The following is an 11,415-nucleotide window of genomic DNA, read 5'->3' on the forward strand; positions in this document are numbered from 1 at the left end:
GCCAAGATGCCCAAAGGAGGAGACCAAGGCTTGCTATTTTCACCTGATCACCACAGATAAGYCTAAATGCTCATCATCTTTTAATTAAATGCCCTATTTTACCTGCCTGTATCATGGTACACCTTTATCAATATTTAATCAGATAAAATCTGATCAAGGACAAAAGTCCCTTCAGTGTAAAGAATTCAGTGTGAAGAGACAGATCAATTTTGTGATTGGCCTGAATAAAGGCTGAGTATGTGTTAAATTAGGACTTAACACCAAATCCTARTCGTACTTTTAATTCATCTGTATTTCTAAATTTCCTTTGAAACTGTGTTTTGGAAGGTGAGGGACACGGGGTGGGTCCGCACAAAATCTGAAACCAGTTAGATTGGTTCATCTTTCAGAAGTTGATTTTGTTGGCAAGGGAGGCAGAAGAAGTCAGGATTTACCTGTTGAAAAGAGCATTGCTAATTCGTGCTGGGGAATTTTAAGTATGAAAATTCAGCCAATGTGGACTGAGACCAAAGCCATGGAGGAGAGTGGATCCTCATGGATCCTTGGCTCGCATCCTCCTGGCTGTGTGTGGTGGTTTTGACTGTGCTGAAAAAAAAAACCAAAACACTGCACACACGACGTTCCCTCCCTTCCCCCCACAGGACAGGGAAAAAGGAGAGCAAAGCCCAATTAACACGATAATTTATGGCTTTCAGATAACATAACGGAATTGAGAGRAAGATACATATATGCTCCAGAGAATGGTCAGACAGGCTGAATAACTTAAGTTGCAAAATAGATTTATTACTACAAACTACTAAGAATACTACTGCACTGGGGAGGGGAAATGGAGAGAGGGACAAATTTACAAGGAGAAGAAAAATAAAAAAAAACGGACATTTTAAGACACCTGTTATCCTTTTCTAGGACCCGTCTTTTTCTCAGATCCTCCCTCTCCACCCCCATGTTTTTTTCCCACACACACAGGGGACAGGACTCCTTTTGCTGGAGAAGAAGGAGAAAATTTCTAGAACTTCCTCACAGSAGCCATCTTTGTGGTTTCTTGGTCCCCATCCCCCCACCACCAAAAATTGGACCAAGTAAAACCATGACACTGTGTGACAACAAAGGTGTCCCCGTGGGACAGTCAGGTGTCCCCAGACCCTTTGAAGCCKCCTTTCCTGGCATTCAGCCCAGGAGAAAGAAGAGGAGGTGGCAGGAAGGAACACAAGCTCAGGAGGCATTATTTGCCTGTTTGCTGTGTTTGAGGATACATCTGCTTGAGTGCCTTTGAACAAGGAGGCACAGCTGAATGGCAGGCTGCAGGACAAGGCAGCTCGGCCTCAGAAGAGGGTGTACAAACACTGATCAGATCTCAGCCCCAAAAAAMCACAATCCTACAGTGCTGGGAGCATGGAAAAGCTCTCAATGTGCTAAGTGGACCATTAGAGATCACAACACTTGTAGTGGGGATGTTGGTGGCAYGGAGGGAGGTGACACAGAGGGATTGCTGGTGATGACAGATGGAAAAGTCACTGGGAGAGATGAAAATCACAACCCCGGGTGCTTTGGTGATAAGGATTTCCTGGGTAATGGCTTGGGACCATTAGCTCACATACCGTGGCATTACCCGGGGKTGTTCCCTGTGGTCTCTGTGAGCACTTTGGGTTGCTCTTTGGGCTCAGTGTATGGCAGGGACCTCTGCCCAGGAGCCTGGGGGAATTTTAAGGGCAAGCACAACCTGTGAGTGAACCTGCAATGAAATTCATTCTCTGTGTGTAGTGACAAATTTCACATGTTCCTACAAGACAGAAAAGCCAAGTGACTGTGTCATCCCAGAAAGATTAACAAAATTAATATGTTGAACATCAATCCAATAGTTCATGGATCTCTTGAGACAAGCTGTCAGGGAAATCTCCCCAGTATTCGTGTAACCTTTCACAAAGTTTTTCTCATCCTGCTTATCTAAATGTCTTTTTTCTTAATAAAAAGTGCTTCTGCTTGCTTGTACTGCAGAAGAAATAATTTTTATCTTCCTTGTTTCCCACAAATAATCCTCTGTGGTGTCAGTCACACCTCCTGTGCTTCCCTGCAACGTGCATTTAAAAAAAAATTACTTGGGAGCTGCCAGTCTTGGTAGGAGTGRTGTTTTTGTGGAGAAACTCAATGGACCCAGGCGGAGTTTCGGAGCAGCCTCTGTGGCAAGTCAAAGGATTGAGACCTGGAGCAGAAATCTGGTCCTGAATTTGGTGTGGGATTTATTGCTCAGCAACTCCGAGCGCAGTGGGCCAGCAGCTGGCTCTCTAGCCAAAACACCCGGCAAACAGAGCAAAAGTGTCATGGTAACAGTGACACAGAGCACCCTGCTCTTCGCAGGGAATTCCTAAGGGGTACCACAGTAAAAATTATGGCTAATAATAACCTTAATAGTAACTATTGCTGCTGCTAATTAYAGCAGTAATTATATTTGTGCTGCAACAACAGCGAGATATATTTGGCTGGGATTTTGGTGATTCCAAATTGCTCTTTAAATGTGTCTGGCTGATTTCTTTGTGGGTTTTCTGCTGGGGTGTTTCAGCTCCTTCAGCAGGGTAGGGTTATTCCATGAGCAAAGGTGTTCCCCATTTTCTCCTCTGCAGGTGATGGAAATGTCATTCCCTTATCCCTGATTGTCACAGAACCTTAAGTAATGTGTAACTCATAGTAGTATGCAAATTGTAGTAATATTTAGCTTACAATAATATGCAACTTTGTCATCAATGAGTGCACTGTTGGGGATGCAGGAGGGGCACCACAGCAGGGCATTTTTGAAAGGGAAAAAAAGAGCTCCTGAAGCCACTTTGCCAACATGATCAAACCACAATCCCTCGTATTTGGGAGCTGACCCTGCAGCCTGTGTCCATGTTGAGTTGAAAGCACCACGAAGACTGAGAATGGGTTGCAAAYCATCCCCCAGGCTTGGTAAAAAATAATGGGAATTTGCTGCTGTTAAATAAAAATAATAATAATCTGCAAACAGTGTGTGTGAGGTTTGTTCCCAGGGTTCTGAATTATGATTGCCCRTGCACCAAAGCTGGTACAGGAGGGAGTTTGGAGGAAGTTTTTTGGGTATACTCTCCTTAATTTGCCTGCTGCAATTTAGATAAGCAACTGTGATGACAGAGAGGGTCAGAGAGAAACTTTCTAAGCTCTGTCAGAATACATTATATAACACTTGGCAGCACAGCTCTGCCCTCTCTCCTTCATCTTCCTGATTTTTCATCAGCAGCCCCAGCCAATGAGACAGAGCAGGGAAGTTTCAGGGGGCAAAGGAAAGATGAGACCTGACTGGAGGTGTGACACATCCCCCTGCTGCTCTTGAGGGTGACACTCCTTGCCCCTTCAGTACTCACAGAGAAAACTGTCCCTGCCACAAAAAAAAAAAAAAAAAAAAAAAAAAAAAAAATTATTAAATAATTTTGGCAGCAGCCCAGTGGGGACTTCGTGGCAAACGAATAGACTTCTGCCCTCCTTCTGCAAGACAACCAGTAGCTGATTTGTTCCTTCCTGTTTTGGTTTGATTGTTTGATTCTCTCAAGTCTGAGACTGATAATTGTTTTTCCTGAAAAATAATAATGAGAATGATAGTGATGATGTGTATGGAGCTCTAGGAATAGAACCAGCTTTTCAACAGAAATGGCATTTCATGGTATGMACTATTGTACCATTGTTATGTTACTTTGTGTTCCAATCCAAGAAATGCTCATAAAGACTCCAGTATTTTTTCCTTTTTCTGAAATTCTGCATTTGAACTTCAAGTTGCCTCCTAGCATGCTGGTTCAGCAACTCCCAGGAATATAAATTTGCAAATTAAAAATGGGAAAGTGGAGGGGGGAAAAGATGGCAGATTAATTTTGAAAGGATTTTTTTTTTATCACTGAATCTTTTTTCACTCAATACTGGTGTACAAATTGAGTTTTTAACCACTGAAATAAGTACATACTCTGAAAACTCCAGATAGTTTTGTAATACCTCATTCCACCATTATGAAATTTCATTAAGGGAGCCAAAAATGTTTGTTTCCCAGTTCCAGAGCAATGCTAGATGGCCACAAAGGCACAGAAACCAGCCCYTGTGCTTTTAGGCTCTTTAAATACAGAATAAATTGCATGTAGARTGTCCCTGGGAGCACTGCTGGGCCCCTTTTGAGGAGGAGGGTATGCTCCAGGGGTTATTATAAGACTCCAAGACTTTGGGGTTCGCAGGGCTTTTTCTGGCCATGTCTCTGACTGAGTGGAATATTTTGTGCCTGGATATAGCCCGTGGCAAATAGCACAGCGGTGAGTGCACAGCACTGTCTGAATTCCCTGGGCAGGSAGTTTTCCCTGCGTTGTGTGTCATTCCCATCCCTCTGTCCTGACTGCAGCAGCTCTCTCGTGTGCATCCTCCATTCCCATTGCTAATATTCATAACAGCATCTGTGGAGTTTTATATCAAAAAAAACATCCTCAGTGGGTGTGCTCTGGCAGAAAAACATTTCTGGGAGGGATCAGACTCTGTGTGGCTGCAGCTTATTTTGTTCTATGCCATTATCTCCCGAAGTTACATGGAAATGAGCTCGGGSCCCCTTTCATGCAATAATTTACCTGCTATTTCAGGTGTCTGGTAGCAAAGGGAACACGTTGGGATGTGCTCTGCTGGGATGTGGCAGCAAACAGGCTTTGGATAGCCACACAAATGAACTCAGCATTTGCAGGGCACCCACATTCAGGAGATCCACTCACCTGAGCTCCAGTCAATGGACGGAATCACAAGTTGGCCCTGGAAATTAAAAATACCAAAGCCTTTATTCTGCTGTTGACTGCCTTATTTAAGACTGGCTTTTTTCCCTCAAGACAATCTTCAGGCTGGTCATTTCTAATTTGCATTTAACTAATTCTTGTTATTAAAGAGCAGTCCCGAGCCAGGTAAATATCTGAGCTAATTCCCTGGGCACCTCCTCCAGCAGAGCCCCTTGGCAGCATGGAAACTGTAAATTCTTCTGGTCCAAATAGAACCATATTCTGAAATGTAATAATAATAATAATAATAATAAAAATAAAAATAATAAAAATAAAAATAAAATATAAAAAATAAAAATAAAAAAATTAAAAAAAAATAAAAATAAAAATAAAAATAAAAATAAAAATAAAAATAAAAATAAAAATAAAAAATAATAATAATAATAATTATAATATGTTCAGAGCTAAGGAGGCTGCATAGCTCCATAGAGCAAACTGACTCACAGCCTGGTCCCATTTCCTCTCTCACCTGCAGGAACAAAAGCAAACCCTGCTGGAAATGTGCTCTCAGAGCAGCACGAGCAATCATCCAAAAACAGGTAAGCAGCTTTTTTTTTATTGGTTTCTTTTGCTTGTCATTTCTTAACCTGCACGGATTAATTCCTGTAATGATGATGTTACTGCAGCTCTTAAAAYTTTATCAGTGAAGTGAGAAAGGTGAAAGTAAAATTAGTTAATAATAAAAGGGCTGACCAGAACAAAGTCGTTCTTGGGCATTGAATAGTAAGGGGAGTAAAATGATTAAATCAAAAATCAGGCCATGCCATCTCTGTGGGTTTCTTGGTGTCAAGGGGATTTTTCTGGGCAAGGATCATTCATCCAAATCTTTTTTACTTCTATCTCGTGTGATTTGAATTCAGAGTGAGAACTGGCTCCYGCTGTGATCTTCAGGGCCTGTTACYCAGCAGCACAAAGAAGAACCTGTGACAAATGCCCTGGCCATGCCTGCTGCTGGATGACTGACATGCCTGCTGACACATAACTTGTTTTACACCCTGCTGCAATGTGCTGCTCAGCTGCAGATTTTCCCTCTTAGCATCGCTTTCCAAAYGAAGGGACAGAAAATGCACATTAGCTGGTGTGCTGCTGCTGTCACTGCCCTCAAACCAGACAGTTTGATGAGTGACCTCCCTGCTGGTTGATCTTCAAGCTCTTGAGCTGTTACCTGCGCACAGTTCATGGCTTGCAGTTTGCTGTTCAAACGCTACAGATGTTTCTGGCTGGCTCCAGCAGGACCAACACGATGCCAATCTGGTTTTACACCTGTTTTCAGGGCTTTTTGTGCAGCAGAGTGAGAGCTAAAGCTGTTGCCACTGCTGAACCCGCTGGTGGCATCAGGAAAGCAGAGGGCTTGTTTCACAGTTGTGACACTAAAGGTCAACTGGAAAAGCTGCTCTCCTGCGTGCTTGGAGAGGTTACGGATCGTGCAGCTGTGTCCATATATGTTCTGACAGATTCTAAGTGGTGCTTTGCTAGGGAGTTTTAAAATTCAGCAATACACGTCATTTGCTTACAACAGCCAGTTTTCCTCACTTTAGCCACGGGTAAAAAAATGATTCATGCAAGAAAGGCCACATGTTGAACAGATTGGTGTAAACCAGTCATGCCAYGTTCAAAGTCAGCTAAAACATTCTCACACAAAAAGTCAACTTAAGCTACTATTTCCCACAATAATAATAATAAAAATAAGCTTAACAAACACTTACTCTGATTCTCAAAACTCACTTTCTATTATGTTTCCTTTTACCACTTTTKCTTGGCAGAACTCCAAGTAATGTATCAGCAGAAGTATATGTGTCATCATCTGCTGAAAGGAAAAAAAATGTATTTTTAGTTTTAAAGTAATTATGAGTTCAATAGGTAAAAAGAATATGGGGCAAGGAAGGACAGAACAGCACATGCAGAAATGTCAGCAGTGAGTGTGACAGAATCTGTGAGTGTGAGCTTCAGAATAAGAGTGAGCCTGGCTGGGAACARACTTTTCCAAGGAGACCAACGTTAGTGACTGGAATCTCCTGAATATATTTCCCTGTCTGGGTTTCCTCMCAAACTTTGGCTCAGCCTACATGAGAATGTGGGGTATGGGGCTGTGACAAAACCCCAGAACCCATTTGGGCCGAAATGATCTGCCTTGGCTGATGGCTTCCCCTTGTCCCCTCCTCAGTGACACAAACTCCAGCGCTGCTCCTGAGGACCCTGCAGATCTGCACACTCATCCAGGGTGGTGTCTGGGATGTAACTTCCACCAAGGGATGGATGAGGGACTGGAACAGCTATAGGAAAAAGAGGATAGTGGACAATAGGAAGCACATTCGGCCAAAAGAGCTGATACCAGAGTAAAAGCCCCTGAGCAAAGAAAACTGCTGGAAATGCAGAGCAGTTTCAGTGTGRCGGTAGAGTTGGGAAATTCTTCTCGTGGTGAAAGGAAAGCACGGAGCAAAGCTGCAACCTGAGAAACAGGCTGAGAAGTGGAAGGTGTAATGGGGCATCTGGATGTGTTTGTTCACCTGAGAGCTGTTCACAGGCCAGGAGGACAAGGAAATGGCTCRCCATGGCCACACCAGGGCACTTGGTGAGTGGCCTTGAGTGTCCCAGAGAGCCTCTGCCACCACCCCACCACCTCACACCTCTGAAGTGATGCTGCAGGAACATCAACCTTACAGAGCAAACCGAGTACAGCAGCCGAGGAAAAGGCTGCCAGGGCACAGAATGGAGTAGCCAGAGAGYCAGAATGCTGTGCCTTGACCTGCCAGCCCTCCTGGGCACCCATCCCTGCGGCAGTGGGGGCACACGAGCAGCGTGGACACAAACTGGAAGTGTGAATTGCAGCGTCTGAGCTGTGGGAGCCCTGCAGGACCCACAGAGATGAGCACAGACGTGTCCTCTCTGACCTGCAACAATGAGAAAAAACATGGACCACCCCAGCAGGCAAAAGGAGGAACCTCTTCATTGCAAATCCCGGGTTTTTAAAACCGTTAGCTTGTTATGACTTTACATTCCCGTGAAGCACCACAAAGTGTTTTGACCATCCACTATAAACCTCACCAGGAACACGTGCTGGTTATAACCAACCACCACACACCACGGTGCGAGCTCTCACTTGTTCTAATCCCTTGTTTTCCAGGGTTATGTAACCTGTTTTTCACCTCTGAGTCATTCCCAGAAGCCTCCTSTGGTTAGCCGAAGTGGCCGAGGTGAGTGGGGATTTCACACGGCGCTCGTTTTGCACGGCTTTTCTCACCCGCAACATCCCTCTGTGCTTTCCAGGGGGCTGTGGCACGGCTCGGGCTCACCAGCAGCACAGGGAGCAGCTGCTGAGAGCACCCCCAGCCCTCCCTGATGCTCAGAGCCCTCCCCGATAGAGGCAAAGACACTTTGGGAAGGAGTTTTGGTGCCCGCTCCGCTCCGCGCCTGCCCGCACCCCGCCGCATCTTTCCACATGCGGAGCGCAGCAGAKAAAGAGGTTTGGATCCCGAGAGCGAACAGCCCGGGCACACAGGGATCAAACATCCCGGCTGCACAGAGGAGCAGGGCCGGGCGCTCTGGCCCCGGCTCGGTGCGGGAATGTGCGCTATGCGGGCGGCAGAGGCGGCGCGGCCCCGGGCTCCCGCCGACCCCGGCATTCCAGGCTGCCTCCTCTCCCGGCATCGCAGCCACACGGCAAAGGACAGAGCTTGCCGCTGCTGCCCGCTTGGACTCTGAAATGACCGTATTAAAAGGCGTTTTTYCCTTACAATATCCTTCTGCGCGCCTTCCCCATCCTTCCAGACCCAAGGGTGTCGGTGAAATAGTTGCCTTCAGGAGAAAAGCTAGTGAGCAATAACTTTCAGGGTAATTTTGCATCTATTTGCTGGAGTTAATAAATATGTAAATTGATTTTTAAATTGTGGACCTAGTTCTCTTTAGAAAGGCAAACAGAGCCAGGTTTGGATGGCTGCTAAGCCAGTGCAATTGCAAAATAATGCTGTAAAGGTATTCCATATTCCTTCTCCTTTTCTTTCAGAGCCCATGATATGAGGCCTGAACCTGGATATGGACCTGAATTCAGTGAATCCTTTCTTCTTTTTCATACTTTAAGCCTAGAGGAATTTGGAAAGGAGAGCTGTCTGAACTGTGACATCCACATGTGCTCTTTAGGGAACAGAGCCAATAGAGAGATGGAGACATTTTRCCTGGTTTAACAACTAAATTATCTCTGGGAAAGAGTATGTGGCACCAGGAGTAGGGACAGATAGCAGCAGAACATGGCATGATGTGGAATATTCAGAATCAGTTACGGGGTGATCTGGAGACACCCAACTCCCCCTCACTGCCTGGATGCTGAGGGCACATTGGAGGGTCAGTTCCTCTCTGACCTGGACTGCCTGACACTGTTTTTTTTGGCTTCCATAGGAAATATCCTGCTTTAATTGTTTCCAGTGCCAATAATTACCAACAGTGTCTGTGTTACAGCATAAGGACCCCAAGGTTAAGCATCTTACACCTGTCATTCACACCTGGTGCAAACTGAAAATGGTGTGGTTCTGCTTTGCCTCCATCCCTCTGGGTTTTTCCCAGGTACAAACAAGACAGACCAGAGGGTTTTGTAGCACCAGGACCTGTGTTTCATGGGCAGTCTGTGCACAAGCTTGCACACACATGAATATAGAAAATTTGAAAGCAAACCCAAACCTCWTAGTTTCACTCTTAACTGGAAACTCATTGCTTTTCCTCTCAGAAAAGTTCACTGGAAGCCTTTATAGAAAGAGTGATGTTTAAATCTGYGGGAAGTTTAAGAATGAACTTGCAGAAGCATCCTATATTAATCAGCAAGATTGTGGCAATGCCACCTGGGGTTCTAGATTTGCTGGGGAACCATTTAGGATCTGACCTTGCAAACATACAGACCAGGAGCCAACGGGGTTTTAGGATCCATTTCTATGCATCCCAAAGGCATGAATGTGTCATCCCTTGCTGAGCCCCCAGGGCACATCCCTAACTCGGAGTTTTAACTGTGCTGAGAGTTCAGCAGAGCTGCTGTCCGTGGCAGTAGGGCCAAACAGACCTGGCCCTGGCTGATCAGCCACCCCTCTGCTGCTGGGTRGGTGTGTTGGCAGAAGTGCCACTCCTTTTCCTTATCCCTCAGAAAGTAAATAGACTTAATCCCAAATTCACCCGCTGCTGTTTGCTGAGAGCAAATAATTCTGAGTTTGAAGTGAGGCGGGATCACAGTGCCCTGAGGATGCTGGGGAAGGAGAAGGTGTCCAGCACAGCCCTGCAGAGCAGGGCACTTCCCAAGCCTGGGAACAGCTGAGCTCTGCCTGCTGGACGGCCTTGGCATCCAGAGCTGAGCTCATCAGGGGTGAGAGGGGTCTGGATGAACCTGATGCAATTAAAAAAGGCAGTAAATACCTGTGCATTTGTCAGGGTTGGAAAGCACCCTAAAGATCATCTCATTGCAACCCACTGCTACAGGCAGGGACATTTTCACCAGGCTGCTAAAAGCCCTGTCCAACCTGGAAAATTTCTAGGGATGGGGMATTTTCACCTCCATAGTGAAAAATCTAACTTATACTGCCTTTAAACAGACACAGAGGAACGAAATTGTTTGAGGCTGAGGCAAAACTACATCGAGCAGATTGCAATCGCCCCCAAAGCAGCGGCATGTGCACCTCACAAGAAGAAATAAAAGCACATCGCCAGAGTTTGCTCAGGTTTAGCGAAGGTCAGAGATTTTCGCACCTAGGTGAGCTGTCATCTGCCTTGGGGCAATTCTCTTTTCTCTCGCATCCTTTGCTGGAACAGCGGGAGAGCTTTTCTGGTGTGAAAGACTAAACTGGCGTCAGGCTATAAAGGACTTGAGTCACAAACTACTTATCCCCCCCACCCCCCAAAACGCACTTTCATATTAATTCAGGACCTTCCAAAATTGTCCTGATGCCTCCCCACCTGTTTGTTCTGAAAACCTTTTGAGGGCCGAGGCTTAAGATATGGGAGGTGACAGAACATATGGGATTTGCTCTAAGCAAAGTAATTCTAGACTGATGGGTCAAAACTTSTCCTGCTTTTAAATCCTGAGCTTCATTTCCATGAACCGAAACCAAATYGAGTCATTTCCTTAGAACAACTGCATCATTAAGGCACAGCAGCAGCATCTAAGTGAAGATTAAAAAATAGCCATTCCATTAAAGTGCAGCAATACTTGCACGAGTGGGCAGCCTCTAAGCTCTGGAATGAACTTCTCCAGCCCCTGTCAGCACAGTGGCCAAGAGGGAGCTGCACAGGTCTGCTACTCCAGCTTTCTTAGAGGGATATTTAGAATCAAAAACTTTATTACCGCTTTTGAACACTTGCTGCCTCTTTGAATGCTTTCCTCTTTATTAAAACCTTGGTCATTTCCTTTGTTAATTTTCCTTTCCTGCAAGTTCTTTCATTTTACATGTCTTAAACCTCTCATTCAACCACTATTTTGGCTTTTAATGAAGGGAATTTTTTTTCTGCATCCAGCAAACTGTAAACCATGTCGCTTGGATACAACAAAAGCTGAAATTCCACAGATTTACATATCATACATTGTGTCGAGGGGAAAGTGTGCTGGGCGTTCTTTGATTTTTGTATCATGCATTAGTATTTGTAG

This window comes from Malurus melanocephalus, unplaced genomic scaffold (genome assembly GCF_030028575.1).
Source record: "Malurus melanocephalus ecotype Western Australia unplaced genomic scaffold, MMel_1.1 scaffold_182, whole genome shotgun sequence".
Classification (NCBI taxonomy): Eukaryota; Metazoa; Chordata; class Aves; order Passeriformes; family Maluridae; genus Malurus; species Malurus melanocephalus.